Here is a 27,652-nt window from a genome sequence, read left to right as displayed (position 1 = left end):
TGCGCAGAAGGGAAAATCATTTACAGAAACACATGATCTTTAAGCACATTATGAAAAATTTAACAAAAATTCAATCTGCTGGTCAACTTATTTCCCATTTATATTTTTTTGCAGGCTAGTCATTGTTTTTTGCTAACAAAAATGTATGTATTCTTTGTACATATCATGTTGTCATGTTTATGTGTGTATTTATATAACACACACACATATGTATATATCCAGGTCGCAGCAGGATGACTAAATCAAGCTAACACATGCATTATTTACACTCATGTCACTTTTATGTGGTAGGAGGTAAGAATTCGTAAAATCTACTTCCTTGATGATTTTTAATATAACAATACATTTTGATCAACTATCATCTGCTGGTCCAATTGAAATGGGAAAAAAAATGGAAATTACAATCTGCATTCCCAGAAGTTAACAAGGCTGTACTCTCCATGTCAGCTTCCAGGCTCGGCTCTCTCCTGCATCTTAGGGTACCCAACACCGCACAAGGTCTCCTCTAACAGAATTCTCTGATGAGTGCTGCAGAGTAGCGATGGGAATCACCAAAAACGTCAAAGAAAGAGACCATTTCCTGTGTTTGAACGCAAGCCTTGATTTACAATATTAGTGTTCCTAATTGAATGAGCAACTGATATTGCTCAAATATCTTCAAACTGATATTTTGAAATGAAGGAGCAAACCTGCTCAAAAACATTGATTCTCCCATTTCCTGCAGGTTAGGTGTACACTTTAACATGAGCATCATGTAAGGCTCTCCTTTGTTTCTTCTGTGTACCTTTGGCCAAACTGCCATATTTTTTCCATGTTCTGTTGTTTGAAATTTTCTTTCTTCCTTTTTCTTTCTTTCTTTCTTTCTTTCTTTCTTTCTTTCTTTCTTTCTTTCTTTCTTTCTCTTTCTTTCTTTCTTTCTTCTTGTTTTTGTTTGTTTGTTGAGACAGAGTTTCTCTGTGTAGTTCTCGCTGTCCTGAAACTCACTCTGTAGACCACATTGGCCTTGAACCCACAAAGATCCACCTGCTTTGAGTTCCAAGTTCTGGCATTAAAGTCATGCCCATGATTACCCGTGAAATTCTCTCATTGTTCCTTCTCAACCTGCTGCCCTACAGGGAATCAGCAATGTGCTTTTGTTGTTATTAGGCTTTGGTCTTTCGGTTCTGAGACAGGGTCTCAAGTAGCTCAGACTGGCCTAGAATTCATAAGGAAGAAGACCCTGAACCTGATTCTCCTGCCTCCACTCTGGAGGACTGGAATTATAGGTGTGTGTCACCTATCTGATTTATTGTGCTTGGGACTGAATCCTGGGCTTAAAGCGTGCGAAGCTAGCATTCTACCAAGTGCAATAACCCCCAGGGCTCTTCCTGACAGACTTGTTCAGGCTTTGGAATCTCAGAGCAATTTTACTCACTCTGTAACTCTTTGTTACGCGGGCTCCCCACTTCATATAGCACCCTGCCCTCATCTTTCTGACAAATTCAGTCAAAACTTTGCCATGGATTTGATAAAGGTCTCCTTCTCAACTAAATAGTGAGGCTCTCATGGGACACAGACTAGTTTTTACAAATATTTGGGCACAAAAACTAAGTATAGTGCCTGAAGCATGGTAGATATTTATTTAACCATTTCTAAGAACACAAGCAAGTGTGGAATGTGTGTGTGTGTGTGTGTGTGTGTATGTATGTGTATGTGTATTTATATGTGTATGTATGCATTGTGGAGTATATGTGTATATATGTAGAGTGTGTGGAATGTGTGTGTGCATGTGTGTGTATGTGTGGAATGTGTGTATGTTTGTGTTTATGTGTAAAGTGTGTGTGTATGTGTGTGTATGTGTGTGTATGTGTAGTAAGAAGATTGTACTGCTCCTTTTATCATACCAAGATAAAAAGAAAAAATTCTAGATAAAGCTTAAAAGGTAATTTCCTAAATATAACATAAATTTACATTTGACAACACAAATTTCCTCGGAAACAATTAAAATTATCCATCCGTTATTGAATTTTCGTGTGGTCAAGGTCATTCCTGAGCTGCTGAAGTAGCTCAGCTAGTAAAGGGGTGCGCTGCCAAACCTGAAGATCTGAGTTCGATCCCAGAGACCCACCTAGTAGAAGGAGAGAACAGACTCCCACACATTGTGCTCTGACCTCCCTATACATGCTGTAGCTTGCAAAACTCTGTGCACACACTCGATACGTACATAGACACATATGTACGTAGATAAAGATAGAATATGACAGAAAACTTTGAAATAATTCTTGCTCTACACCAAGATTCCTTAAATTATCGTAAGTACCATTGAAAGCAAGATTGAGCTGCAGAGGCAAATATTTCCAGTGTTTTAACCCTTAACAAAATGACATGCGGCTCAGTTAACTCCTCAAGGGAATTTAATTTGTTCGAAGGGATTGGAGTAGCACGTGGTGGTCCAGTTGAAGACACTGTGTCTGCTGTCCTCAAATGTCTTAGAAAAATAAAGCTTTCCACAAAGAGGCCGCCGTCTCTATCCAGACACAGCATGCTACTTCAGCTGAGAAATTACATCATTTGTGGACACCCAGCAGGAGGGGCCTGAGGACAGTGTAATACAGACCAAGCTAATGAGAATACTTGGTTAATGAGGAAAATCACAAGGCTAAAGTCTTGAGCTGACAAAAATGCCAGTGCTGTCATGACTTAACTATAAATTATTTGTGTCTACTCCCCCATGTTGATTAATTGTTGCTTAATAGACCACAGATGGGTCAAACGGCTCTTTTCTGAAATCTGGCAAAGTCAGTGGACGGTGTCTATAAATTAAAAGAAAGCCATGCAGCTAAAAGTATTTCGCTTTCTTTGCCTAAGCTCGGTAGTGAGTCTGACCTGGGACTTTAATGTCGTGTTATGGAGGGAGTTTTCACAAGTCTATAACTTGTGAGACAAAATAACGTGACAAGGTTACAGACCTTGCTAACATACCATGTCTAAGTCAACCAAAGTGAAAAGCGAAACTCCCCTGTGAGCTGCACTAGGTCAAACCTGTGATTTGAATGGGCTGCCAAAATACAAAGGTGTTCATGCGTCTTTGATGGATATTTAAATTTCTAAAGTCAACTGATTGGACTTGCTTGGGAAATTGTTCTAATTGGTTGAGAATGGTTCCAATGATGTGTGTGCTTATTATCAATGTGGCTACAGATGAGAAGCGGGGGGGGGGGGGGGGGAGAAAGTAGGCTCAAAATTGAGCCAGGGTACGAGAAACTCAGCAAGTACTGCAACATGGTGGTTGAAAGCCACGGGTGAAAATGAGGAAACCAAGGGTTCCAGCCTGCCTCCGGTGTAAGGTACTACAGTGAAACTTGGTTTCCACGTCAGTGAGTCAACCTACTCACGAAATCTATCACTGATTCTTTCATTTGGGGATCTGGTTCTCATTGCAGAAAGCATGACTTGTTGGCTAAGGATGAATGCAGAAGAAAAGAGCCAGAGAACCCACCAGAAAGTGAGGTCTGCCTGCATCTGAGTACCAGATGGTGTATTTCAGTTCACAAATTTGGTATCTTTCAATGCCATTTCAGGTGAAAGGAATTTATTTGAAGTATTTTTAAATGACCAGAGATAGTTATAGTTTTCCTTAGTTATGATAAAAGATAAAGTAGATATAAATATTGTAACTGTAATTCTTACTTGATAACTTTTTTGTTATATATAATTTACTATGTTAAATTTAAAACCTTTTTTATTTAAACAGAAAAGGGGAGGTGATGTGGGTTTCCCCTCTGTATGCTGTGATTACTATTAATGGATAAAGAAACTGCTTTGAATCTATAGCAGGGCAGAACTTAGCTAGGTGGGGAAAACTAAACTGAATGCTGGGAGAAAGAAGGATAGAGAGGAGATAAGCCAAGTAGCCCCACTGGAGACAGTCCCAGAACTTTATCCAGTAAGCCAAAGTCTTGTGATAATGCACAGATTAAAGTAGGTGGGTTAAATTAAGATGTAAGAGCTAGCCAATAAGAAGCTAGAGATTATAGGCCAAGCAGTAATGCAATTAATGCAGTTTCTGTGTGATTATTTTGGGTCTGAGCTGCTGAGCAGCCGGGAACCAACAAGCGGCCTCCTCACAACATTGGTCAAATAAATAGATTAGATTTTTGGCTTGGCTTTTTTGTTGCTGTTGTTTTCTTTTGTTTTTTTTATTTTTTGAGACAGGGTTTCTCTGTGTAGCTTTGGCTGTCCCGGAACTCACTCTGTAGACCAAGCTGGCTTTGAACTCACAAAGATACACCTGCCTCTACACCAAGTGCTAGAATTAAAGGCCTACACCACCATTGCTAGCCAATAGACTAGATTTTTATCTGAGAAAACAGCTCCCACCCTTTTATCTAGTAAATGTTCAATTGACCCACTGTTCAGTATCATCAACTTTCTGATTATCGCTGTTCCTCATCAGCCAATGGTAATGGTGACACTGGTAGTATCCCTGCTGTGGATGCCATGTCTAGACTAATCCTCCCTCACAGTAAATGAATATACAGAGCACATGTTTATCCTGAGAGAAATAGCACAAAAAAAGAAAAAATCTGTTACCATTCAATAATATTTGCCTCCCAGTGTGGTAGCAATCACATAAAATAGTCTCACGAGTAAGAAATTTTACAGAATAAAGCAAAACATTTTCTTGATATAAATTCTCCTTCATTTCAATGCTTTTCCTAAAACATGTGAGCAAGAGATGATGTTTGGCAGTCAACATATCTTATCTCTGTACACATGTTATGGCTGTTAGCTCAGTGTTTTTGTGGGACTCCTAACGTTGGAAGCGAGTGGGTCTCTGATTCTTGCCTGCTCTTGAGACTCTTTTCCTTCTCTCAGGTTGCCTTGTCCAGCCTCGACTTTTGCCTTGTCTTGCTGTGTCCTGTTTTGTCGTGTTTGGCTGTTGTCCCAGTGAGGTTCACTCTTTTCTGACGAGAAAGAGAGTAAATATGAGAAAGAGGAGAGGTGGAAGGAGATGAAAGGAATAGAGGGAGGGGAAACTGTGGTCAGAATGTATTATATGAAAGAGTCTATTTTCAATATAAAAAAAATAAATTTAACAAAAACTATTAGAGAGAGAGAGGAGAAGCATTTTACAAGTTTTTTTTTTTCATGAAATAATCTCATCATGCCGGCACTTGCCACCTGGCATAGTGGTATATTAAAATCAAGCCAAAGACCAAGTTTAAAGAGCGTCCTTCTCATGATTCTGCCACTTAAAATACAAGCTTCTTCACGAATAAAGTAGTAAGTTAAATGACCTATAGCGCTCTATCTTCCAATTCCAAATCTGTGCTACAATTATTGTTGCATGCAACATCTTATTTAAACTCCAACCTCCATGATCACTTTTATTATCTGGTGCCTAGTGCAGTTTAGACCACAGAAAACCCTTCAAAAGTGACCCAGCCATGGTCTTAAAGTTTCTGTTTTGTAGTTCAGTGGTGGGACACTTGATGAAAATATTTAGTCTTGGGTTCAACCTTAGCACTGAAGAAATAAAATTGTCGTTGTCATTTATTTTTTTAATTTCTGCTTTGAGATTATAAGAATAAAACTAATCTCTCTTCAACAACCACATCCTATCATGTCAAAATGCAGAAATTCTTATAACACAATATTCAAAAACTACAAAAAGATATAGAAAAAAAGTAGTTTTTCTCACGTTGCTGGGTAGTTTTACTCCCCAAAATACAATAAGGTTAACTTTTTTGTTGTTGTTCGTTTGTTTTTGTCTGTTTATTTCTCTTTAGTGTTTTTAGACAGGTTCTCACTTTGTAGGATCCCTCACTGAGCTTGAACTCACTGTGTAGACTTTGAACTGCCCTTGAATTTGTGGCAATCCTCCTCCTACTGCGGTCAGAAACATGCACCACCATGCCTAGCTTCATTTATTTATTTAGAGACAAGGTCTCATTAAGTAGCCTAGGTTGGCCTCAAATCTACCATCCAATTTCCTCAGCCTCCTGAGTTCTAGAATTAGATGCAGATGTGCCACCATATCCAATTTGAAGATACCTATTTTCAAGGTAACTTATATATATTTAAAGACAATAGATCAGTGAGTAAAGGCTCCTGCTGGCAAACTGGCAAGTTTAGTTTAATCTCCAAGATTTGTGTGGTGAAAGAAGAGAAATGTCTCCCAAAAATTATTCTCTGACCTTTGAGACACTCACCATGGCAAATGCCACACATCCACACACCAACACTAAATAAATAAATGTATATTAAACTTTTGAAAATAGAGGCACACAAATACTATAAGTTATACAATCAGCAATGTGGAGTATATAGTTCTGCTTGTAAAAATTCTCCTTCCTAAACCCACAACAAAGCACCCACCCACCCCCAGCCCTACACCGACCTCCACAGGAGAACAAAACTACGAGTAAAAGGTATATAGAAATCTTCATAACAAACGATGCAACCATAACAGGAAATAAAAAGATTGATGTCACAATGAGCAAAACCGTGATTGAAGACAAAACTGGCTTGTTTTTACAGGGCTGCCCTGGAAACAATATTGTCTCCACTGTCCGACAGATCTGGATTTAAATTCTGTAAAGGCTCTGTATTAGTCGCATGGCCTCGGGTAAAATAACTAGGTCTCAGGGTCCCTTTTCACTTCAAAAGTAATGCTATGTAATAGCATATATGTCATCCTGAGGACTGCATGGGGTATTTCTTGGTTGTAGTGTCTCATACAGAACCCTATTTTCCACTGCTTGAAGATCATACACTTAGGTTCTCTGTGGTTCTTTTATAAAAGAGAAATGAGCAATACCACAGTAAGAAAACCCACTGGAATAAGACCCCTATGATGGTATTGACCTTGTCAAGGAAAACCCAGTGAAAAATGCCATCAGGAATCATGTCCTTGGCTTCTGGAGATCCAGCCAGCCCACAGCAGCGTTTCACAGCTGGACTCCATCCCTGCCCCCCATCAGTAACTTGAAGCTTGACTGTTTTATAGTTTTTCACTAGTTACTGTACAATGGGGTTCTTTGTAAAACAAATAGCATGTACTTTCTGTGTGAAATAATTCTACACTTCTAGTTTAAGAAAAAAGAAAAAGAAAAAGAGAGAGAGCGAGAGAGAGAGAGAAAGAGGAAAAAAAGAAAAAACTTAATAAGATTACCTTTGATATACTTTGTTTTGCCAAAACACATACAATTAAAATGTATTTTAGGACCATGACATTCTATGCCATGCCTGCAATGCCTGTACCTGAGAGGTAGAAGCAGAAAAACTGGGACTTCAAAACCAGTCCTGGAAACATGACACCCTGTCTCAGAGTGTAAAATTCTCCAAGACTTATTGACCTTTAATCCCAGCACTCAGAGGTCAGAGGCAAAGGAACCTCATGGTCAGCCTGGTCTACATACAGAGTTCCAGTTCAGTCAGGGATACATAGTGAGATCCTGGCTACAAACAAATGAGTAAACAAAGAAATAAACAGTTTAGGAGCTGGAAAGGTAGCTCACTTACGCACAGTCAATGTCCAGCACCACACAGGTTGATGCACAATGGACTATAACTCCAGCTTCAGGGGTCTGATGTCTCTTACCTTTACAGTAACTTGTACTCCCATGAATAGACACACACACACACACACACACACACACACACACACACACAATTGAAATTAAAAAGTGTTTTTAATTAGAAAATTAATAATCTAAATGATCTTTGGAGCAAAATATCCTGAATAATAGAATACTGCAGTTTGCCTAGGGATTTCTGATTTACTGTATCTATAGGGAGTCTGGCACATGTGTATAGAACTCCACCTTAAGTTAGTCTTTTGGTGTAAGGGCTTTGCGGCTCACTGACAAGCCGCACATCTCGTTGTCCTGTGTTGCACCATTCCTTTGATACTGATTTTTAAGTATCAAATATCAAGACATTTAGTTCTTTCAACACAAAGATATCAGTAAAAAAGATGAACCAAAAGCATCAACTAAACGCAAAACCTGACCCTGTCATCAGCAAGTAACAAGAACCTAAAACAGAAAACTCTCTTCTTTCCAAGCCAAGGCCTTGAAGGAAATGGCACAAATATGCTGAGATACCCTTGAAATAAGAACAGATGTGCCAAGCTTGCAAAGCCCAGAGAGCACATTGCTGTCCATAAATTCTGCAGAGCTGTGCCGGTGTCTGTGCCAATACAGATGGGAGAAATGAAAGCTGCAGTGTTATGAAACAATTCATAATGCATGTGATAAGGCAGGTCGAGACACACTGCATGACCAGTGTACCACAAGTGTCTCCACTTGCATCTGGTTCAGGGTCAAGGAATATAAGCATTGAGCCAAATGCAACCTCATTTTCACATCCTTGTTAATTACTCAGCATACAAGTTGAACGCCAATATATATATATTATGTACATCATTAGAAATTTTAAGAAATTCTATTTAAGAAAATACTGAAGTGGGAAGATTTAAAGAAACACATGTGAAGATGTTGAATAGTTATGGCCTACTGGAAGCAACCTGGTGGGGTCTGGCTTAGCTCTTGTTTTGATTTCTTCTTTGTTTTGAGGCAGGTTTTTATGTGGCTCAGGCTTGCTTCAGATTCACTAGTGATCCACAAGGATGCTGAACTCTTGATCCTCTTACTTCTACCTCCCAAATACTGGAATTATAGATTTGTGCTGATTTGCATGGATTTTTATTTTGTTTTATTTGGGGGGAGAAGGGTTGTCACTGTAGCCCAGGCTAGCTTAGTCATTTCCAGCATGGTTCATTTGCGCACAGGATCCTACAGTAAGTACTAATCATAAAGAGAACATCAGAAAGGTAAGTCAGAAACGGCATAGAAAATTGATAAAACTATACACCACCCTCTCTATTTACTTGTCAGGAGCCAGCTTCGACAAAAATACCACTTACCGGGGTGGGGGCATAAGGATTAGAAAAATAAGTAAACAGCATGAAGACACAAGTAAAAATAATAAAACAGAAACATAGATACTACCAGAAAGAAGTTCCAATGAATACTGAAATTCACCTGCATTTAATTTTCAGATACTCGTACACCCCAATATAACAGAAAGAAGAAGACAAAAGACTGCTTGAACATGATACAAATGACAACTCGAACAGTTATTTGCTTTAATACACTGAAACATCAAGTCAATAGCATTCTGTTATTTAGGCATTGAACCCAGCCTAGACCAAGTATCGTGAAGGCAACCATTCCCCAGGTCAAACCTCTTAATTCAAAAGAAGAAGCAGAAGTATGCTAGAGTTCTCTGACTGTCGGACAAGGCAGAAATAGGCTCACATTTTTGGGACTCCACATTTACTGACTTTCAAATTTTCTACTAGTCCCAAAGAATTTAGATTTCATTCCTTCACAAATAAAGAGTTCAGCAATTCTACATAGATACCAAATACCTCTGTTACTTAAAAATAAGACTTTTGCTTTTAAAAATATGTTTAATTCTCCTCTGCCTCAAAGTGACAGCCAGTCACATTTAGTTTCTAAATAAAATGAGGACAATGAGTTGGTAAGATGGCTTGGGAGGGGTAGGTACTGTGTTAGACTAGGTACATGAGGTCAATGCCCAGAAACTGTGTAAAGGTTGAAGGAGAAAACTGACTAGTGGTGGCTAGAATGAGAATGTCCCTCACAAGCTCATGTTTTAATACCTGGTGGAGTAGGTGAACCTTCGGTCTATGTGTTACTTTCATTGGTTAATAAAGAAACTGCCTTGGCTTTTTGATAGGGCAGAATTAAGATAGGTGGAGTAGACTGAACAGGATGCTGGGAGAAAGAAAGCAGAGTCAGTCAGATGCCATGATTCCCCTTCCTGAGACAGACACTGGTTAGACTCATGCTAGTAAGCCACCACCTCGTGGTGACATACAGATCATTAGAAATGGGTTAGTCAAGATGTGAGAGATAGCTAATAAGAGGCTGGAGATAATGGGCCAGGCAGTGTTTAAAAAAATACAGTTTCCATGTAATTATTTTGGGTAAAGCTAGCTGGGCTGCGGGAAGTGGGCCCACCACTCCTATTACTACAACCTGGTGTCCAGTTTGTGGGAAAGTTTGGGAAGGATGGGAAGGTGTGGCCTTAGTGCTGGTGAGTCACTTGGGGTCAGGCTTTGAGGTTTCAAAATACTTGTGCCATTTCCATTCTCTCTCTCTCTCTCTCTCTCTCTCTCTCTCTCTCTTGAACTTGAACTTGAACTTGAACTTGAACTTGTAGGTAAAGCTGTACACTCTCAGATACTGCTCCAGACCATGTCTGCCTGCCTGCTACCATGTTCCCCACCAGGATGGTCATGGACACTATTCCTCTGAACCCATGAGCTCCAAATATCTTTCATAAGTTGATTTGGTTATGATATTTTCTCACAGCAATAGAAAAGTAGCTAAGACACAATACCACAGAGTTGTCCTCTGACCTCCACATGTGAAATGTGACATGCACATGCCTACCTGCAAAATGCACACAATAAAACAATAAATAATTGTTAATGGGGAAGATGACTAATACAATTCTAGCCCTCTGAAACCATAAGCCCAATTAAACATTTTCATTTATAAGTTGCCTAAGGAACTATCTGATCCAAAAGAGCAACAACAGAGGAAATTCTACACAAAGGTAATTCAAGTAGGGAGCCAGGTTCCTTCCTAAGCAAGCAGGGAAGTTAGCAGTATCAGTCACATTGTTCTGGATTTAGGGTCATGAAAGATACAGGAGTAGGGGCTGCAGAATCTTCCTCAGAGGTTAAGAAAAGCCACTGAGGACAGGCATGTAACAGGGAAGTCCCAGCGTGGAGGCCTCGAGGAGCCATTGAATAAAGCTGTTAAGGTGAAGCCTAGATTGCCTTGGAGACCCCAAGATGTTTGGGGTGTTAGAGTCCTGGGATTCTGAGGAGGAGAACATTGAGAGGGAGTAAAATCCGCCTAAGAGAGAGAAATGTGTTGCTGTCAGCAAAGCTGGAAGGTATGGGAGTTCTTAGAGTCATCTAAGCCCTTTAATGATGGATATAGAGCTACAGGATTTGGAGTTTGTCTTGTTGGGTTTCAATCTTGCTTTTGGTCTACTATTACCCCATCATGTCCCCATTCCTCTTTGGAATTGTACTGTATGCCCTGTGCCATTGTATGTTAGAAGTATGTAATTTACCTTTTGATTTTACAAAGTGTCACAGGTATGAGAGTACCGCAAGTCTCAGAAGAGACTTTGGACTTTAAAATAGTGTTGAAACCATAAAAGACTATGGGGCCTTCTGAAGCTGGTCTGAATATATTTTGCTTTATGATAAGACTACATGTCTATGGGTACTAGTAAGCAGAATGAGATAGTTTGAATGGGTATGTCCCCCACAAGTTCATATATTTGAATATTTAGTGGGTAGTTGGTGGAATTGTTTTGGAAGGATTAGGAGGGGTGACTTTTCTGAAGGAGGTATGTCACTGGGGTGGGCTTTAACATTTCAATAAGCCCACACCAGACCCTCTGCCTCTAACTTGCAGAAAAGATGTAAGCTCTCTGCTCCTGCTCCAGCACCATGCCTGCCTTCCTGCTCCTATGCTTCTTGCCATGATGGTCATGCGCTTCTCTGAAAGAATAAGCGAGCCCTCAATTAAAGGCTTTCTTTCATAAGTTGCCTTGGTTATGACATCTTTTCACAGCCATAAAAAAGTAACCAAGACACCAACACAAAAGCCGCATTATTTTACATAAAAGGGAGGGTGTGATTCAGCTAGAGGAAGGATGAAAGGTACGAAATAAAAGGATTTTATAACTTTATTGGTAAAAGTATTGTTACCAAGTGTTGGTGTCCCATAACCTACCTCCTTAGTTTGCCTGTATTGCAAAAGAAAGCAGGAAACATGGGCTGTCAAGACAGATCAGTGACGAGAGATGCTTGGTGCTAAGTCTGACAATCTGAGTTCAATCTCCAAAACTCTCCCATGGTGAAAAGAGTAAACTGAGTCCCTCAAGTTGTCCTCGGACTTCCATGTACACTGGGACATCCATGCACTCATACTCATACATAAATATGTAAGTAAATATGTAATTTTAAAATGAAAACTCTAAGCAAGTCTTAAATCGCAGCACTTGGGGGCGGGGTTATCTGAGGTCAAGGCCAGGCTGCTCTAAAGAGTAAGTTTCAGGACAGCCAGGACTACAGGATTACACAGAGAAACCCTGCCTCAAAAAAAACCAAAATAAACAAATGAAATTGTTTTTTAAAAATGTAAACTTAAAAAAACTCAGGAAACAGAAATTAATATGGGAAAGTGGATTTACTTACTGTTTGTCCAGGCTAAGGAAATAAAGGACCTCATTTCTTATTACCATGCCTGTTGTAACTTAACAATTTATAGAAAATAGTGAGACAAAGCCAGATGATACATCTATTTAGGCTTGATGAAATGTACAAATTAATCTTTCCTAGGAGAAAAGCAATGTGGCTCCAGGTTGTGTGGATTGTCTGGGCTCTCTGTCCCTCAAATTAGCTTTTGTCCTTCAAATTCAAGCCTGAGAAAAATGGAACAGACATCCGTCCTAAAATGGCCCTTATTTTCTGACAAGCTCTCTCCTGTTTCCCAGACTAACCTCAGACTCATTATGTAGTCAAGGATGATCTTGAACATCTGATCCTCCTGCTTCTGCTCTGCTCCAGTAGTATTGGGATTGCAGGAATATTCCACCATGCCCAGCTGGGGTGGTCCTGATGATCAACCATGTGCCTCGTATATGCTAGACAAGCCTACAAACGGAGAGAAATCTCCAGCTCCCAACATCTTCCATCTCTTCCATCCCCCCTCTTTGAAAGGAAAAAGTCTTTAGATTTTATGGACCGGTGGATATAAGCTCCATCCCTGGCCCCGCAGAGTGGGCTCAGTGGTGAAGAATACATACTGCTCTTGCAGAGGGCCTGGGTTTGGTTTCTAGCATCCACACAGAAGCTCACAACTCTCTATAACTCCAGTTCCAGACGATCTGACATTCTCTCTTGGCCTCTGTGAGTGCCAGACACACACATGGAACACACGCAGGCATGCAGTCAAACACTCATAAAATAAAAATTAATAGTTTGATAAGAGCCATACCTGTTCCCAGCCTGGCCCCTTTCTGTGTGTGTGTGTGTGTGTGTGTGTGTGTGTGTGTGTGTGTGTTTCTTTTGTTTTTAAACAGAGTCTCACACTGTAGCCCAGACTATTCTAAAACTCATTATGTAGCCCAAACGACCCTCTAATTCAAAGCAGCCCTCCTCTGGTTTCCCAGTACTGGGATGACAGGACAGACGGTTGGGCCTTTTCATTGCTGGATGTAGGGTCAAAGTGTTTTACATATTTTCTCTGGAGATCAACTTTAAGCTCTGATCCCTGCGTGTATGATAACAACAGCTAAAAGAGGGTACAGAGGTCTCTATAGAATTCAGAATACTTCTTCTGTCTGCCTGGGCTCCAGCCCTCTCTTCTAGCCCAGGATCACAGTGAGACTTTCTGGATGTTTTCGTATGAGGGCCGATTGTGTTTTGTTAGCTTCAGGCAGTATTTCCCGTTTGTCTTTATTTGGAAGCTACCCATCGTTAAAAGGTATGTGTGGATGCCAGCTTGACAGAAGGTTACACCAAAAACTGAATTTGTATTATGCCAGTTCATCTAACTAGGCGCTCGGTTGGTGACCTCCCTGCCCTGTATCATTCACAGCCAATGTAAGCCGTAGAAATATTTTTCAAAAGGTGTGGAATAGCAAGCACATTCCTCAGGAAGCTGGTGCAGGAATGAGGCATGCAGCATCGCTGGCTAGCACGCATTCTGCTGCCTATTTGCTGACTCACGTAGTCACAGTCGGGTGGGGCCGCAGCTGGGCCTTCCATGCCGCAGTCCTGACTGGAGCTTATGATTCACTTTCTCTGGCTTTTTTTTTCTCCTCGACACATGGGGTATCAGTTTCTCTCTCACGGAGTGTCGCTATCCTAAGCATTAGAGGCCTGGAGTCAGACAGACAGGAGTTCCGGTCCTTCATTGTGGTTTTCAGCCAAGCTTCAAAGACTCTGCTTGTTCCTTGATCTTCCCACTTCGCATCCACCCAGCCCTCCCCACTGCCTCCCGTGCAAACTTCAGACTCCAGCACCAAACAGCAACCCAGCTCCGACTTTGTTGCTTTGTTGTGTAGGGAGTTGGTGCCTTGTTAGGAATGGCACCCGGGGCCTTCACATGCTAGGCAGCTTCTTTATCACTAAGCTATATCCCCAGTCCTTGATTGTTTCCGTTGTTTTGAAACTATATTTCATGCTGACGTCAAATTGCAGTCTTCCTGGCTTTATCTCCTGATTAGAGGCAAATTAGCTACTTTTTAGAGTCAGGCTCCCACAGTAAATATCTTCTTTTGCATGTTTATATTTTCTACTAGTTCTGCTCCTCTCCTCATGTTCCAGAATGAGGAAAGCCTGGTTGCCAAATATTCAGTTTCCCAATAATACATATAGCTCTCTTGTAAAGGCTTTAACAAAGGTGGGCCAAGTTTGGTGGCTAGGGGGATCAGGAACTGAAGGTCAACCACTACTGCAGGGCAAGTTCAGGCAAGCCTAAACCAAATGAGACCTTGTCACAAAAAAGTGGGGTGTGGGGGATCAGACACAGTGATGATGTTAATCCCAGCAAGAAGCAGATTTCTATGACTTCAAGGCTACCTTGCTCTCTATATCAAGTCCAAGGCCACTCAGGGCTATATGATGCCACTCCGTTTCTAAAATAAAAACAAAAGGAGAGAGAAAGAAAATGAGGGGCTACCATAAGACAAGGTCCTCTCCTTCAAGTACCTGATAAACTAATGAAAGACACGCTATTCTTAATGATTCTTGATTGAAACTGTCATCTTACCAAATACAAGTCCATATTTTAATGATTCTTGATTGAAACTGTCATCTTACCAAATACATGTCCATATTCTCTTGCAGTAATTTGGATGCAGGTCTCTTAGCTGAAGTAGGTGTGTAGCGAGTGTTCCTCCCACACCCTCGCACCCAGGCCAGCCCTCAGCATAGGTCTTAAAACCATTTTAAATATGGTCATCACCTGAGCCTAGTTTGTCATTATCTGTTTTGCTCTTTAAACATTAAGTTCCGAAAAAATAACAGCAGCTCATTTTAGGAAATGAGTCATGGGATTTCCAAGAACTGAGAATTGCCATACAGGATATACCTCACTCAGAGCCTGTTTCAGAAAAGAAAAACTTGTGAGGAATCAAAAATTGGCTAAAAATTCAGTCTCCAGCTAAGTTCAGGTGAGCCAGGCAGCTCGGAATGAACAGGGCAATGGTTCTGCAGCACAGCCGATATTTCCCCCGTGAAAACTGATCCCTACTTCTGGAGTATCAGCATATGTGATTGAACAGCACTCCCCAGGCATACGATCCATGGTGGCTGTATCACCCCCAAAACAGCATCAACATCTAATCTATTTTATCTAACATAAATTGTCCAGTTAAATATTATTTATAACTCCTACAAAGAAAAAAAATTCCAGGAATTCTCTATGCAATTCTTATATACCTGCCTAACTTGAATTTGTTTAAAGTTTGGAATTCATCTACTTCAATACATTTTTAATCTTTAACAGCAAACTAACGCTGATCAACATATACATTCAAAATTTCTACCCAACTCAAAAATTTGCAGGCTACAGATTATTGGAAATAATCAAAAAAGTGAAAATTATCACACAGTTTTGTTCTTTGATATAGAAGCAAAATAATATTTACACCTGCCCCCCCACCCCACACCCTTTTTGTTTTTCTTCTCAGCCAGAACAAATGTTCCCTCGCGAGGTTGTATATTTCTATCTCTGGTTATAGTCATCCATTCTCTCTGAAGACTATCTGAAGATGTTGTCTCTACATGTGCTCAGTCAACAGTCATGAACATTGATGTTTCTGCTGATTTCTTTCTCTCTTTTTTTTGGTATAGCATTTATTTAGTGGGTATTGGGAGGGTATAAGGGTAAGGGGGCTAGAGAGGAAAGAGAGAAAGCAGGGGAGGTTGCTTCTTCAGAAGAAGGACAGACAGAGACAGAAAGAGGTGGAGAGGAGGTGGAAGATCCTTGCCTCAATGGAGAAGGGGGAGATTGGGAGTGGGTGGAGCTTGTCTCTTAAAGGGACAGGGTACCCAGGTGACAGGGCAGGCCAGCAGAGTTATAATTACAACATTCTCACCTTTCTCTTATAATGAAAAGGCGAGGAGTTAGGCATGGCAGGTTAAGGGGATGAGGGTGTTGAGTTCTCAAGTCTGCTTCCTGCTTATTTGTGGACATCGGAGTCTTGGGGGACCTGAGAAAGCTGGGATGCCAGTCACAGGGTAGCTGGTTGCTTCACTCCTGTCCAGGATTTGTGGTGCAGAACTGCCCAATGTCTCTTTGATGTTGCCCTGAGCAACTAGGCTGTTCATTCCAGTCAATTCTGTCCACTGTCTAGAGATCTTAAAGAGTTTAGATGAAAGGCAGTTCTTCCTAGTGTTTTGTGCTTTCACTTGACAAGAAAAAGCAAACTGGGGATGGATGCTATTCTGTGCCTATCTGTCTTCTGTCTTTGGAGGAAATGGGGTGTTGCTGTTAGGAACCTTTTTCTCTGCATTCTGTTGGTGTTGTGTGTAGCGATGAGGTGGGCACAGGAAGTTGGAAAGTGGTCCGAGTCCAGGATTCCCATATGCCTCAGCCCGACTGCCTGTGGGAGGGAGGAAACACAGAGAAAGCCTGGCTGAGTCATACACCAATATTATGATCCCTGGCAGGTTCCCTGGTGGGTGGGAGACCACAGCGGGCAGGAGACAGACAGTTATGCCATGCAGAGAGAGAGAGCTTAGGTATAGAGTTTATTGGGAAGGGTATAAGGGTAAGGGGGTTATGGAGGAAAAAGAGAAAGAGAGAGATAAAGAGGAAGAGACAGAGGTTGCCTTTTCAGAAGAAGGATGGACAGAGAGAGCCCACTGATCTCTTCCTGTGGGTTCTATATGCCAAGATTCTGGTGTGTCTGGCAATTAGTAGTGACTCAAGACAAACACATGATTCTTGGACTGCCTCGCTATCAGGTAAGCTAAAAAGCAAATAGGAGAGGAGGGAGAGGAAGAAGAGGAGGGAGATTTCACCTAGAGTCACATAGTAATTTAGGTTCCGTAAAGAAAAAACAGAAGACAAAGTCTTAGATTTTTAACTGTCTCTGATTGTACCCAGCTGAAGGTCATGATCTCACACCACAGCTCATCTTCCCAGTGACCAGCTAGCTCCTGCTAAGCGTATAAACACCACTGAGTCCCTTGCTAAGAAAGGCCCAGCTTAAAACACTTCTCAGCCTCTCGCATAAACAATTCCTGTTGGATGCTTGGTTATTTGTGAGAAGTTTTTCTAAAATGGAAGTTCCTGGGTGTCCATAGAAAAACTTCTGTCTGCTCAATTAGTAGGTCCTTAAAGAGGCACAAACTCCCTCAACAAAACTGTAAATAAGGAGCTTCTACTGAGTTTAAATTTGCATGTGTTCTAACTCTGCAGAAATTTTCCATTTAAAAATTGTATACATTCTCTGGTTTGTATTTACCAGAGTTCTCCTCCACCCTAAGTCAGGGTCTCACTATATAACTCTGGTTCTCTTAGAACTGACTAAGTAGACCAGAATGGCCTTGAACTCACAGAAATCCTCCTGCCTCTGCCTCCTCAGTGCTTATTTACAAAAATCATTTAGGGTATTTCTTTGATGTTGGTGTTTGGTTTTGGTTTTTGCTTGTTTCGTTTTTTGAGACAGGGTTCTTTGTGTAGCCTTGATTGTCCTGGAACTAGCTGTGTAAACCAGGCTGACCTTGAACTCACAGAGGATCTACCTGCCTCTGCCTCCCAAGTGCTGGGATTAAAGGGGTGCGCCACCATCTCCCAGCTGTGTTTTTATTTAATTGTTTCTAAATGGACACAGGAATGAGCGATTTCTACGGTCACAGTGAAAACCTCCTGAGATCTTCTGAATTTCCTTTCAGAGCTCTCTCGTGTCACACGGATCTCGAAAGAAATATACCCTTGAACCACTTGAGTGAATGACAAATTAGAATTTCCATGGCCACAAAATACCTGATGACCTCATGGGAGCCTTCAGCACTGGGAAGGTTTGTTCTTTAAGCCTAAGCAAACCGAAGAGTTCTGACCACTATATAAGCCATCTGCCTAGAAAGCCACCCTGAGACAGGAATTTTACCTCTGTGAGACAGCAAAAGTGTAAAAGTTTAAATAAAATGTTGTTATAAGTTCCTGGAAGTCCAACAGTAAGGAACTATGCTCATTGTTCCTTTTTCACTCGGACTGCCACTGGGGCAAGATTTGTGAAGAACTGCTTCTGAGCTACCTGGATGGGAACCAACTGGGATGCTGAAAACAGCCAGTTCCCTGGTCCTGAAGTATACCTATGGAATTTCTGTAGAGGCTTGATAGTCTGCATCTCGCAAGCTCCTCAGGCTCACTTTATGCAAATTAGTGTCAAGAATCGTTGTGCTGAATATGTTCATTCACGGAAGACAAAAGGGCAACTATGAAGGAGACACCATGAATGAAGCCGATTCAGCCATCTATCCCAACAACACTCCAACTATCAGGATATAACGTGAGTTGCAGGTACTTAAAGGGAAACCAAGGAGAAATAAATAGTCTATGGGAGATTCATTGGTCACTAGTTACTGCTCCTCATAAGGTCAAAACACCCAACAGAAGCAATGCAATGATTTCAAAGAAGATAGCTGGGGGGTTTGGGTCCACAGTAGCTGGAGGTTGAGGCTGCTGCTATCACATCTTGGTGGATCATGAAACAAAGCGTCTGAGCTAGAACAGAAGATATCACCTACAAGGAGGACCCCGGAGACCTACTTCTATTAACTACTCTGAGCTTCCACAATCTCCCAAAACAACACAGTGGGGGAGCAAGTGTTTAAACCCAACAGAAGCAAGGAGTAGGGGGAGTTCTATCCAGACCTTAACCATTGTACTCACATGAATCATTTGACTTTGTTGTATCTTGTTTTCTTCTTTTTTAAATTATGAGTAACACTTGAGCACTCTTGAGATGTGAAGATTAACTCAGTGACAGTAATAAGTGTGTTGATATATGCAACTAGAGGCTAATAAAGGAAAGGATTATAAGGCAAGGCTCCTGTGTATCATATCCTGTCCTGAGAATGCTGTCACTTGCATTTTAGCTAACAGCAATAGCGCTGATGCTCAGGATTGGCAGCAAGTTAGAATAAAAGTCAGCATTTTTCATGGAAACTAGGTCACGTGGTCTAAGGAAAAAAAAGGGTGACATTTACTTTGTTTGAGAACCCCGGAGCGGGATCTGCCTCAACCTGCCTGGTTCTAGAAAGTTTTCGTCCTGTTGACAAGACAATTAGCCCGTGAGAACTACGGTCTCTCCAGCTGATCCTAGCAGAGGAAGAAAGCACCTACTACGACCTCTCCTGTCATAGCAGCTGTGGTCCACCATCCACTGACTGTGTCTTGGAATCTCAACAATATCTGAACCACTGAAACGATTCCTTGCTTGGACTCAGAGACCTAGATTAGGAGTTTTCTAATTAAACTTTTAATTTGGGCTTCAAGCATTTGTTATAAAAATCAAGCTGAAGCTGAGAGAATTACCAAGGGTCTAGGGAACACAGGTGTGTCTCTTATGGAAAACACACCCATGTCTTATGATTATTTTTTTCTCCATAAGTGAAAAAACCACTTTAACCTTGACTCCTTATCTCTGCTTTTACTCCCAGACCCACAGAAACAAGTACCCCTGACTTGCCCCACCCCACCACACACACACACACACACACACACACACACACACACACACCATAATTTTGAAAGCATCTATAAGATAAAAATTCAGGTTTTTGAAGCCAAAAATGTCTTCAGAAAATAACTGAATTATTTTCTTTCTTTTCTAAAACTTTGCTTCTATGTGCCACCACATCAAATTGTGAAGCCAAATTATACTTTGTTGTTTTGTTTTGTTTTTTGTTTGTTTGAGACAGTAACAGTCCTAGCTTTGTAACAGTCCTAGCTGTCGTGGATCTAGCAATTTATAGACCAGGCTGGCCTCGAACTCACAGAGATTCACCTGTCCCTGCCTCTACTTCCCGAGTGCTGGGATTAAAGGTGTGCGCCACCACCGCCTGGCCCAAATTACACTTGTAAAGTTTTTGTGCTATAGCCTGGCATAGCAGTACATGCCTGTAATCCCAGGACTCAGAATCTGCGGCAGGAGTTCCCGATCCAACCAGGGATACACAGTAAGCAACAAACAAATGATGAAGAAGGTGCTCGTGTTTTTAAAATCTACCCAGGTTGTGTTTTTACCCATCACTAGGGGTCTAAGCTAATCAATCCGTTCTTCATAGAACTGCCTTCCCGCTTTACAACTCTGGTTCGTCCTTGCTACAAATCTGCTGAGCTGGCTTGCAAGCCCAGGAACAGTCCCATATTGTAGGAGTCTTTTGTCGGCAGACCTTGACCCACGCTGTTAGGAGCCTCACCCACAAACGTATTGTGAAACAACAGCGACCCTGGATCAAGTTGCTCCGTGTACCCATCCTCTTCGGAACAGTGGGACGTACTCTGTGATGTCAATGCTATCTTTGGCACGATAAGACCTTAGATTCTGTAGCACGTTCTTCAGTGTTGCTTTATGGGACGCACAATAGTAAATGTGTCTAGAGCGCAGCTGCTGTCTCTTCTTTTTTTTTTTTATCATATTTTATGGCAACATCATAAATGTTTCTGGAAAGCTGCAGTGGGTGTAGAAGGAACCTGGCCGACACTCAGGTTTTTACAGAAACACATGAACTACCTTGACGGTCCGCTGGATCAAGAAAACCCTGTTTGTTGGGTATTTCAAAGGAGAGCTTTAGCGAAATGAGCTCCGTTGTTGCTGCTGCTTTTTGACAATAGCCGTGAATCATTGATAGAAAAGTATGAGAACCCAGTCAGCAACTTAATTATATATCATTACCTAAGATAATGGCAACATTTTAGGCATGAATTAAACCTTTTGTGGTGGAGTCTTGCATCATTCCCCAGAGTTGGTCCAGTCAGTGATTCTAAAAAAAAATCTATAGACAAAGCTCTCACGGTTTATTGTTCATTTAAGAGTGGCTGCCACCTTTCTTTGTATTCATTTTTCAAGACTGCGGGAGGAAGAAAGGACTTCTGTTCTGTAGACAGAAGAACAGCTCTGATGAGGGGTAGGAGGTAACTATTACATCAGAGAGACTGAAACTCGCCGCCAGAAATGGGTCAGAATCATGCTGTTAAAGCCTAACCCAGGGAACTATTTGCCCTGACCTCTGACCTGACTGTAGGCTTGTCTTTATCCAGGTCTTTTTCTAAAGTAGAACCATCTTCCTGCTGAGGAGCAGGACCCCAGTTGATCACTCCCCACACCTGTTTTCTATTCTGAAGCCTGTGTACAACACAGTTGTGAGGGGGAAGTATCACATCCCCTGGAATAATGGTACCAAGCTCCCTTCCCTTGCTTCTCCAGTTAAGTTCTAGATGCAATGGTAACAACTTGTAAAGATGGGGAAAACTACCGAAGGGTCATGGAGGTGGACAGGTATCTGGCCGCAAGGTCTTAAGCATCCCAATCCTTTTAAACAAACATTGGTCTAAACCACAATCACGGGACATCTGCACTAACCAGACTCGGTCCCCACCAACCTTAGTTTGACCCATATTGTGTCTTTAAGTTTGTTTTAAAGCAAAAGCAAAAAAATAAAAAATAAAACAAAACAAAACAAACAAACAAACAAAAAACATGGTTTATAGGTTTCTGGTTCCAATTCTGAGACATTGGAAAGCTCTAGGTGGGCATTTCTTCAGAGCCCCCAAGTCCATCCTTCCCTGGAAGATGTGGCAGGAACTCCAGCCAATCAGAAACTAGATATGTTCAGGGAGGCGGTGCTGCTCAGAAGCTCTGCAAATGTGCAAAGACTGAAGTATATTAGAACTCATAAGCCATTTTAAGCGGACTTTTCTGTGAGTTCAGCCATCAATGTTTCTTGGAAAACAGATTTGCAGAGTCTTCTATAAGCCCATTCCTGTCTTCTCACAGTGCTTGGAAACAGAGTTCTCGCCTGGGTCAAGGCTTCCTTCTGTGGACTTTCATGTGTGGAAAAGGAGCACATAGTGTCACAGTTTGTTTTGCCATATTGGTCTGGGGATTTTCTCTCTCTCTCTCTCTCTCTATCTGTGTGTGTGTGTGTGTGTGTGTGTGTGTGTGTGTGTGTCTGTGTGTGTCTGTGTGTCTGTGTGTCGAGCTTTGGGGTTTTGTGTTGTTGTTCTCTCTGCCCCCTCGTGTGTGTGTGTGTGTGTGTGTGTGTGTGTGTGTGTGTGTGTGTAGAACCCTGGGTGCCTGACCTCTCTGTGTGAACCAGTCTGAACTTGAACTCACAGAGATCTACCTGCTTCTGACTCCCAAGTTCTGGAAGTCTTTCTTTTCGAGACAGAGCCTTGATAGGAAGTCCGGCTGGTTGGTTGTTTTACGTATGCTTTATTTGACCTTATGTGTATGTGTGTGTTTGTGATAGCTTTTATTGTGTGGATATTAAATAAAGACATTTTCCCTCAAGAGCCCTCTTATTTTCCCCCAACACTACCCTAGCAATCCCCTCGAAGTTGAAGAAAAGGCGACTGAGAAGCACAGAGTATTAATAGCAATCCACTCAATGAGCCACATACGGCAAGGACACACTGACTATGCTCCCTCTGGGTCTGCCATAAACAAACCATGGATGGAGCTATAGCATCCTCCACTCTCAGGACAGGTAAATTCCCACTAAAGCGAGGATGGAACTGTCTGCACCCCAGCTCTACGTTCATGTCAGTAAGGGAGATACGACTTTGGAAGTCTGTCTGTCCACATGGGCTGCTTCTGGACGTGGTATAGAATTGTTTTGCGATCCTCGTTTTCACTGTCCTGTTGTGATTGGCAGGAGAAGGAGAAAGTGGAGCATGTGAGCTCTGATCTCTTCCACCGTGTGAAACAAAGCACAGCTTTCTCTCTTCCAACTGAAATGGTATTGTTATTTTAGCCTTTTCTCCCAGGCCTATTTCTCAACTATAATTATTCTTATAGTGCTTCTCTGGTAACTCCTTGCTCCTCCTCTTGGAACACTGGTTCTCAGGACTAGTATAGGCTCCTGTATCTATCTGTGTGCTACAGGCTTCTTATATGAAGGAAAACCAACTCTTATTTGTTTTAACACTTAATACGTGCTTTCTTGTATAGTTTAACTGCAAACACTCACTTATTAGCCGTCCCTCCAAAGTGAATAACTGCTTCATCCGTAAGCATTCCTGAGCAATTAAACCTTTTCCACATTGGAATGAGTCTTTATTATTATTGTTTTGTATCTCATTCAAATTTTCTAAATTTCACTTATCAGGCCCCAAAGTGAACAAAGTTCTATTATAACTGCAACAAAATCCTGAAGGACCCTGAACAGAGTGAAGAGCTAGCCACTGCAAAACTCCTCTCGGATTCTAATTAGTCCTCTTATATTTGTATTCTTAAATCATAATTTTATTGCGATGATACTATATTGCTAGGTTCATGTGTCACTAGTCACACCTGGAGATTTTGAATTCTAGAATATACAGATTTTGTTTCTTAGAAATATAATATTGACTATTGTGTATTAACTGGTTGTGTATCTACGATTTTCAGTTCACCTCAGTTCAGTGTGTGTGGGTGTGTATGCGCGTGTGTAAGTTTGGAAAGGGATTGTGTGTGGAGGATTGTTTGCTTCATTATTTTTCACAAATAAACTCTTGCTATATTGCTCAAGCTGGCCACAACTCCTGCTCGTTTCTGCTTCTCACAAGTCCTGGCATTACAGGCTCTGCCACCCAATTCTATGTTTTTGACTTCTGTAACATTTGTTAATCTAATCATTCATTCTCGAAAACTGTTTCCACCTCTGTGTTTACTTATGTCCAAGAAAGAGAACTGAGAGGAAGTAGAAGCAAGAAGAAGAGAAGGAAACCATTGTGGAAGTGAAACTCAGAGTCGGCCAGTGTGGAAAGTGTTTAAGGAGATGCTATGAAAACAGAAATGTCCTTATAATTTTCTATGTTGAGAAGACTATGTGGACACAGATATTAACAAACTAAAGCAATCCTGGGCTGACATTTTGCTTATAACACTTTAATATGACTGTAACTTTCCAAACTATTGATAACTATGCCTCGAAAAGTCAAATGCAGTCAGATACAGTGACCCACACTTGTAATCCCAGCACTTGGAAGCCTGAACAAGGAGGTCGAAGGACTGTGGACAGTTCGAGGCTAGATTGGACACCAGAGTGAAACACTGCCTCAGAAAGGGAGACAGACAGAGAGAATCAATGGATTGTAGTTGGTAGTGTTAGCTTACAACACCATTTTGGAGACTGAGGTTGAAGAATCATGAACTCAAAGATAGCTTGAGCCACATAATAAGAACCTATCTAAAGCACACACATACACATTATTACCAAAATATTTTTTCTATTTATTCATTCAATTTCAGTCATTTACAGTAAGAATTTGTTCTACTAAGTGATGTTATTAAAAGCTCATGACATTCTCTATCTGTTGTTTTGATTTAAATCAATAATTCTCAACATATGGGTAGAGACCTTTTTGAGCACTGACTGACCATTTTACAGAGGTTGCTTACAACAATCTGCATATCAGATATTTATATTACTCTTCATAACAGAAAAATTACAGTTATAGTTACAGTTACAGGGGGACTGGAGAGATAGCTTAGCAGTTAAGAACACTGGCTGCTTTTCCAGAGGACCCAGGTTCAATTCCCAGCACCCACATGACAGCTAACAACTGTCTGTAACTCCAGTCAGGATCTGATACCTTCACACCAATGCACATAAAATAAATAAATTATTTTTTAAAATTACAGTTACGAAGTAGCATCAAAAATAATTTTATGGTTGGGGGTCACCACACCAGGAGGACCTGTATTGAGAGGTTGAAGTCTTAGAAAGGTTCAGGACCATGGCTCTATATGGTTGAAATGAAGAACGCATCCTGCTAACTATATACTCCACGTTGCTGAACTACTCAGACCAAGCAATCATTTCAGTTGAGTCTATGAAAGAGACTGCATGATTTCTTAAAACACAAACTTTTGACAACTCTGAAATTGTAATTTCACTTATGAAATAGAGATTACTAGACAGTGCATTCAATGTTTTCAACACGTGAATAGCGTCTACACAGTCACACCACAGTGACCACACCTGTCTCATCAGAAACATACATGTCTATAAAGAGATGTTGACATTTCTACCTTGTATAGTACAAATTGAAAGACTTCCTACTTTCAGGTAAATTCTAAGGAAAGACTGTTCTTTAGTCCGTGGAAAGATCACTGGAGGAACAAAAGCCTGACTCTAGAACTCTAATCTCTTCTGCTACCATTCCTATAAATGCAATTGTCTGCTTTTCTGGACTAGGGCTGGGAAGCAATCTTAAGCTACTCATTTTAAAAGATGCTTGATCAGATGACAATGAGTTAAATATGATGCGTGTTAAAGCACACATTCAGATCACAGAAGTTGTCTTTTATAAAACAGTCCTTCGACCAGATGTTCGAATCCAGTGGTAGGATGCTTGCTTGACATACTCAAGGCACTAGGTTTGATCCCCAGCAAATGGAAATTCTAATGTAACCAGGAACATTAATCTGCTTAAGAACCACTCATTGTGAAGTGATGTCTCATTTGTGTTGAAGCCATTTTATTAGTCTCCAGATTTATACAGAACTGTTAGATTAAAATGTCCTAAGAGCTAACAATAAAGTAATATTTGAATAAAGAACTAATTTTTAAGAGGGGCTCGGTACTGCATTACATCTCCCTAAATATACCTTCATGAACTATCCCATTCATAAGCATCTCAGGTCACTAAAATGACACTGTTGAGTTTTAGGTTGGCCCGTGGAGGGGTAGCACTTTCCAAAGAAGAGGCTCTGCTTCAATGACGAACGAGGTTTTAGAAGTAATTGCCAAGATGAGATGTAAATATTCTCTAGGCTGGTTGGGTTTCTAGGGATACACGTTGGTTTCTTCAAAACATAAATTAGGATGTAGTAATAGTGCCTGTCCCACTATTTGCTTCTAATCTAAATCCAATGAATGTGAACAATAAAGAAAGGAAAAGAAAATCACGAAACCTCCTCAGAAGGAACACCTTTTTGGCGTCCTACAGAAACCTCATTTAAGGCCTTGTTCATTATGAACCTTGCTTCATGAAATATTCCCTCCTATCTGCCAAACCATAGAGCAACCCTTGTAAAAATACGGTGCAGATAAACAGTGGCCGTCTTACATAATGAGATGTCCTTGCCAAATGGGAGTAAAAGAAGACAAGAAACCTGCCTCCCACTGAGCAACATGTTCCAGGCCTAGCGAGCCTGAAACGCCACCATCATTCATGGCACAGTCTGGCTCCCGGCAGAGAAGCTCAGCTTCATGCTGGGCTACTGGAGAGGAGAGCAGGGCCGCGGAGCCTTTCACAGCACAGAGGAAGCCAACTGCCTCCTTTCTCCTGCTCTTGGGGTGTGATGGTAACACAGGCAAAGATTCTGCCACCATCGCCTGTATCACCACACCCGATTTTGGGGTTGTAATGGGGATGAACCCCAAGCCTTTGTGCCTACTAGTAGCGTTCTGTCATCCAAGCAATATCCTCTGTCCTCGATTGTGTTTTCTGGACCAGAGACTGTTTCCAGGGAGAGAATCACACTGACTAGAGGAGTCAGTCTAGAGAAACCATTAGAACCTATTGATTTCAGTCCTCAAGGGAGACACTTCTCCAGACACAGTTTGTATGGCATCCAACGAACCCTCCTTTTTCAATAGCGTCCTTTATTATATGTGCAGTCCTCTATATATTTTGTAGTTCCTATGCCTCAGCTTCTCCTCAAATCGAGATTAGACTACCACCCATTTTGCACTGTTGCTATAGGTATCAAATGAACTAATTTGATAAAGTTCTAAAAACAGTGCCTGAAACTCTTAACGAGGGGCTTTGTAACTGCTCAGTTAGTAACTAAAGTTAAGCCCAGACTCCAGGCACAAAACAGCATCCATATTATACAAGGAAAGGGTGGACTCTACAGAAACGAGAGACAACCTTTAGGGGGAGGATGCTTATTTGTTCCCAGCTACCCAGACTCGAAATAACTACCCAGAAACTATTAATTAAATCACTGCTTGGCCAATCACTTAAGCATATTGCTAGCTAGCTCTTACATCTGGAATTAACCCATTTCCATTATTTTATATTTTATCACAAGGCTCGTAGCCTACCGGCAAGGTTCTGGCTGGCAGCTTGTAGCTTTCTCCTATGGCGGCTCCATGGCTTCTCTTGACTTCGCCTTCTTTTTCCTAGCATTCAGTTTAGTTTTCCCCGCCTAGCTCTGTTCTGCTCTGTTATAGGGTCAAAGCAGTTTTCTTTATTCATTAATGGTAATCAGAGCATAAACAGGGGAATCCCACATCACCTCCCTTTTCTGTCTAAATGAAATGGAAAGTTTTAACCATGTTGGACACCAATTTGTTATAGGAGGCCACTTG

At 41.2% G+C, this 27,652-nt stretch overlaps 1 pseudogene; it reads right to left on the bottom strand.

The window, feature by feature from the left end:
- Nucleotides 1-26,668, bottom strand: part of LOC125394611 (microtubule-associated protein 1 light chain 3 beta pseudogene) — a 32,559-nt pseudogene extending 5,891 nt beyond the window's left edge.
- Between the last annotated feature and the right edge of the window lie 984 nt (nt 26,669-27,652).

The sequence above is a fragment of the Myodes glareolus genome, chromosome 1 (genome assembly GCF_982192425.1).
Source record: "Myodes glareolus chromosome 1, mMyoGla1.1, whole genome shotgun sequence".
Taxonomy (NCBI): Eukaryota; Metazoa; Chordata; class Mammalia; order Rodentia; family Cricetidae; genus Myodes; species Myodes glareolus.
Note: the sequence above shows the minus strand (reverse complement) of the source record. Positions and strands in the feature narration are given on the sequence as shown.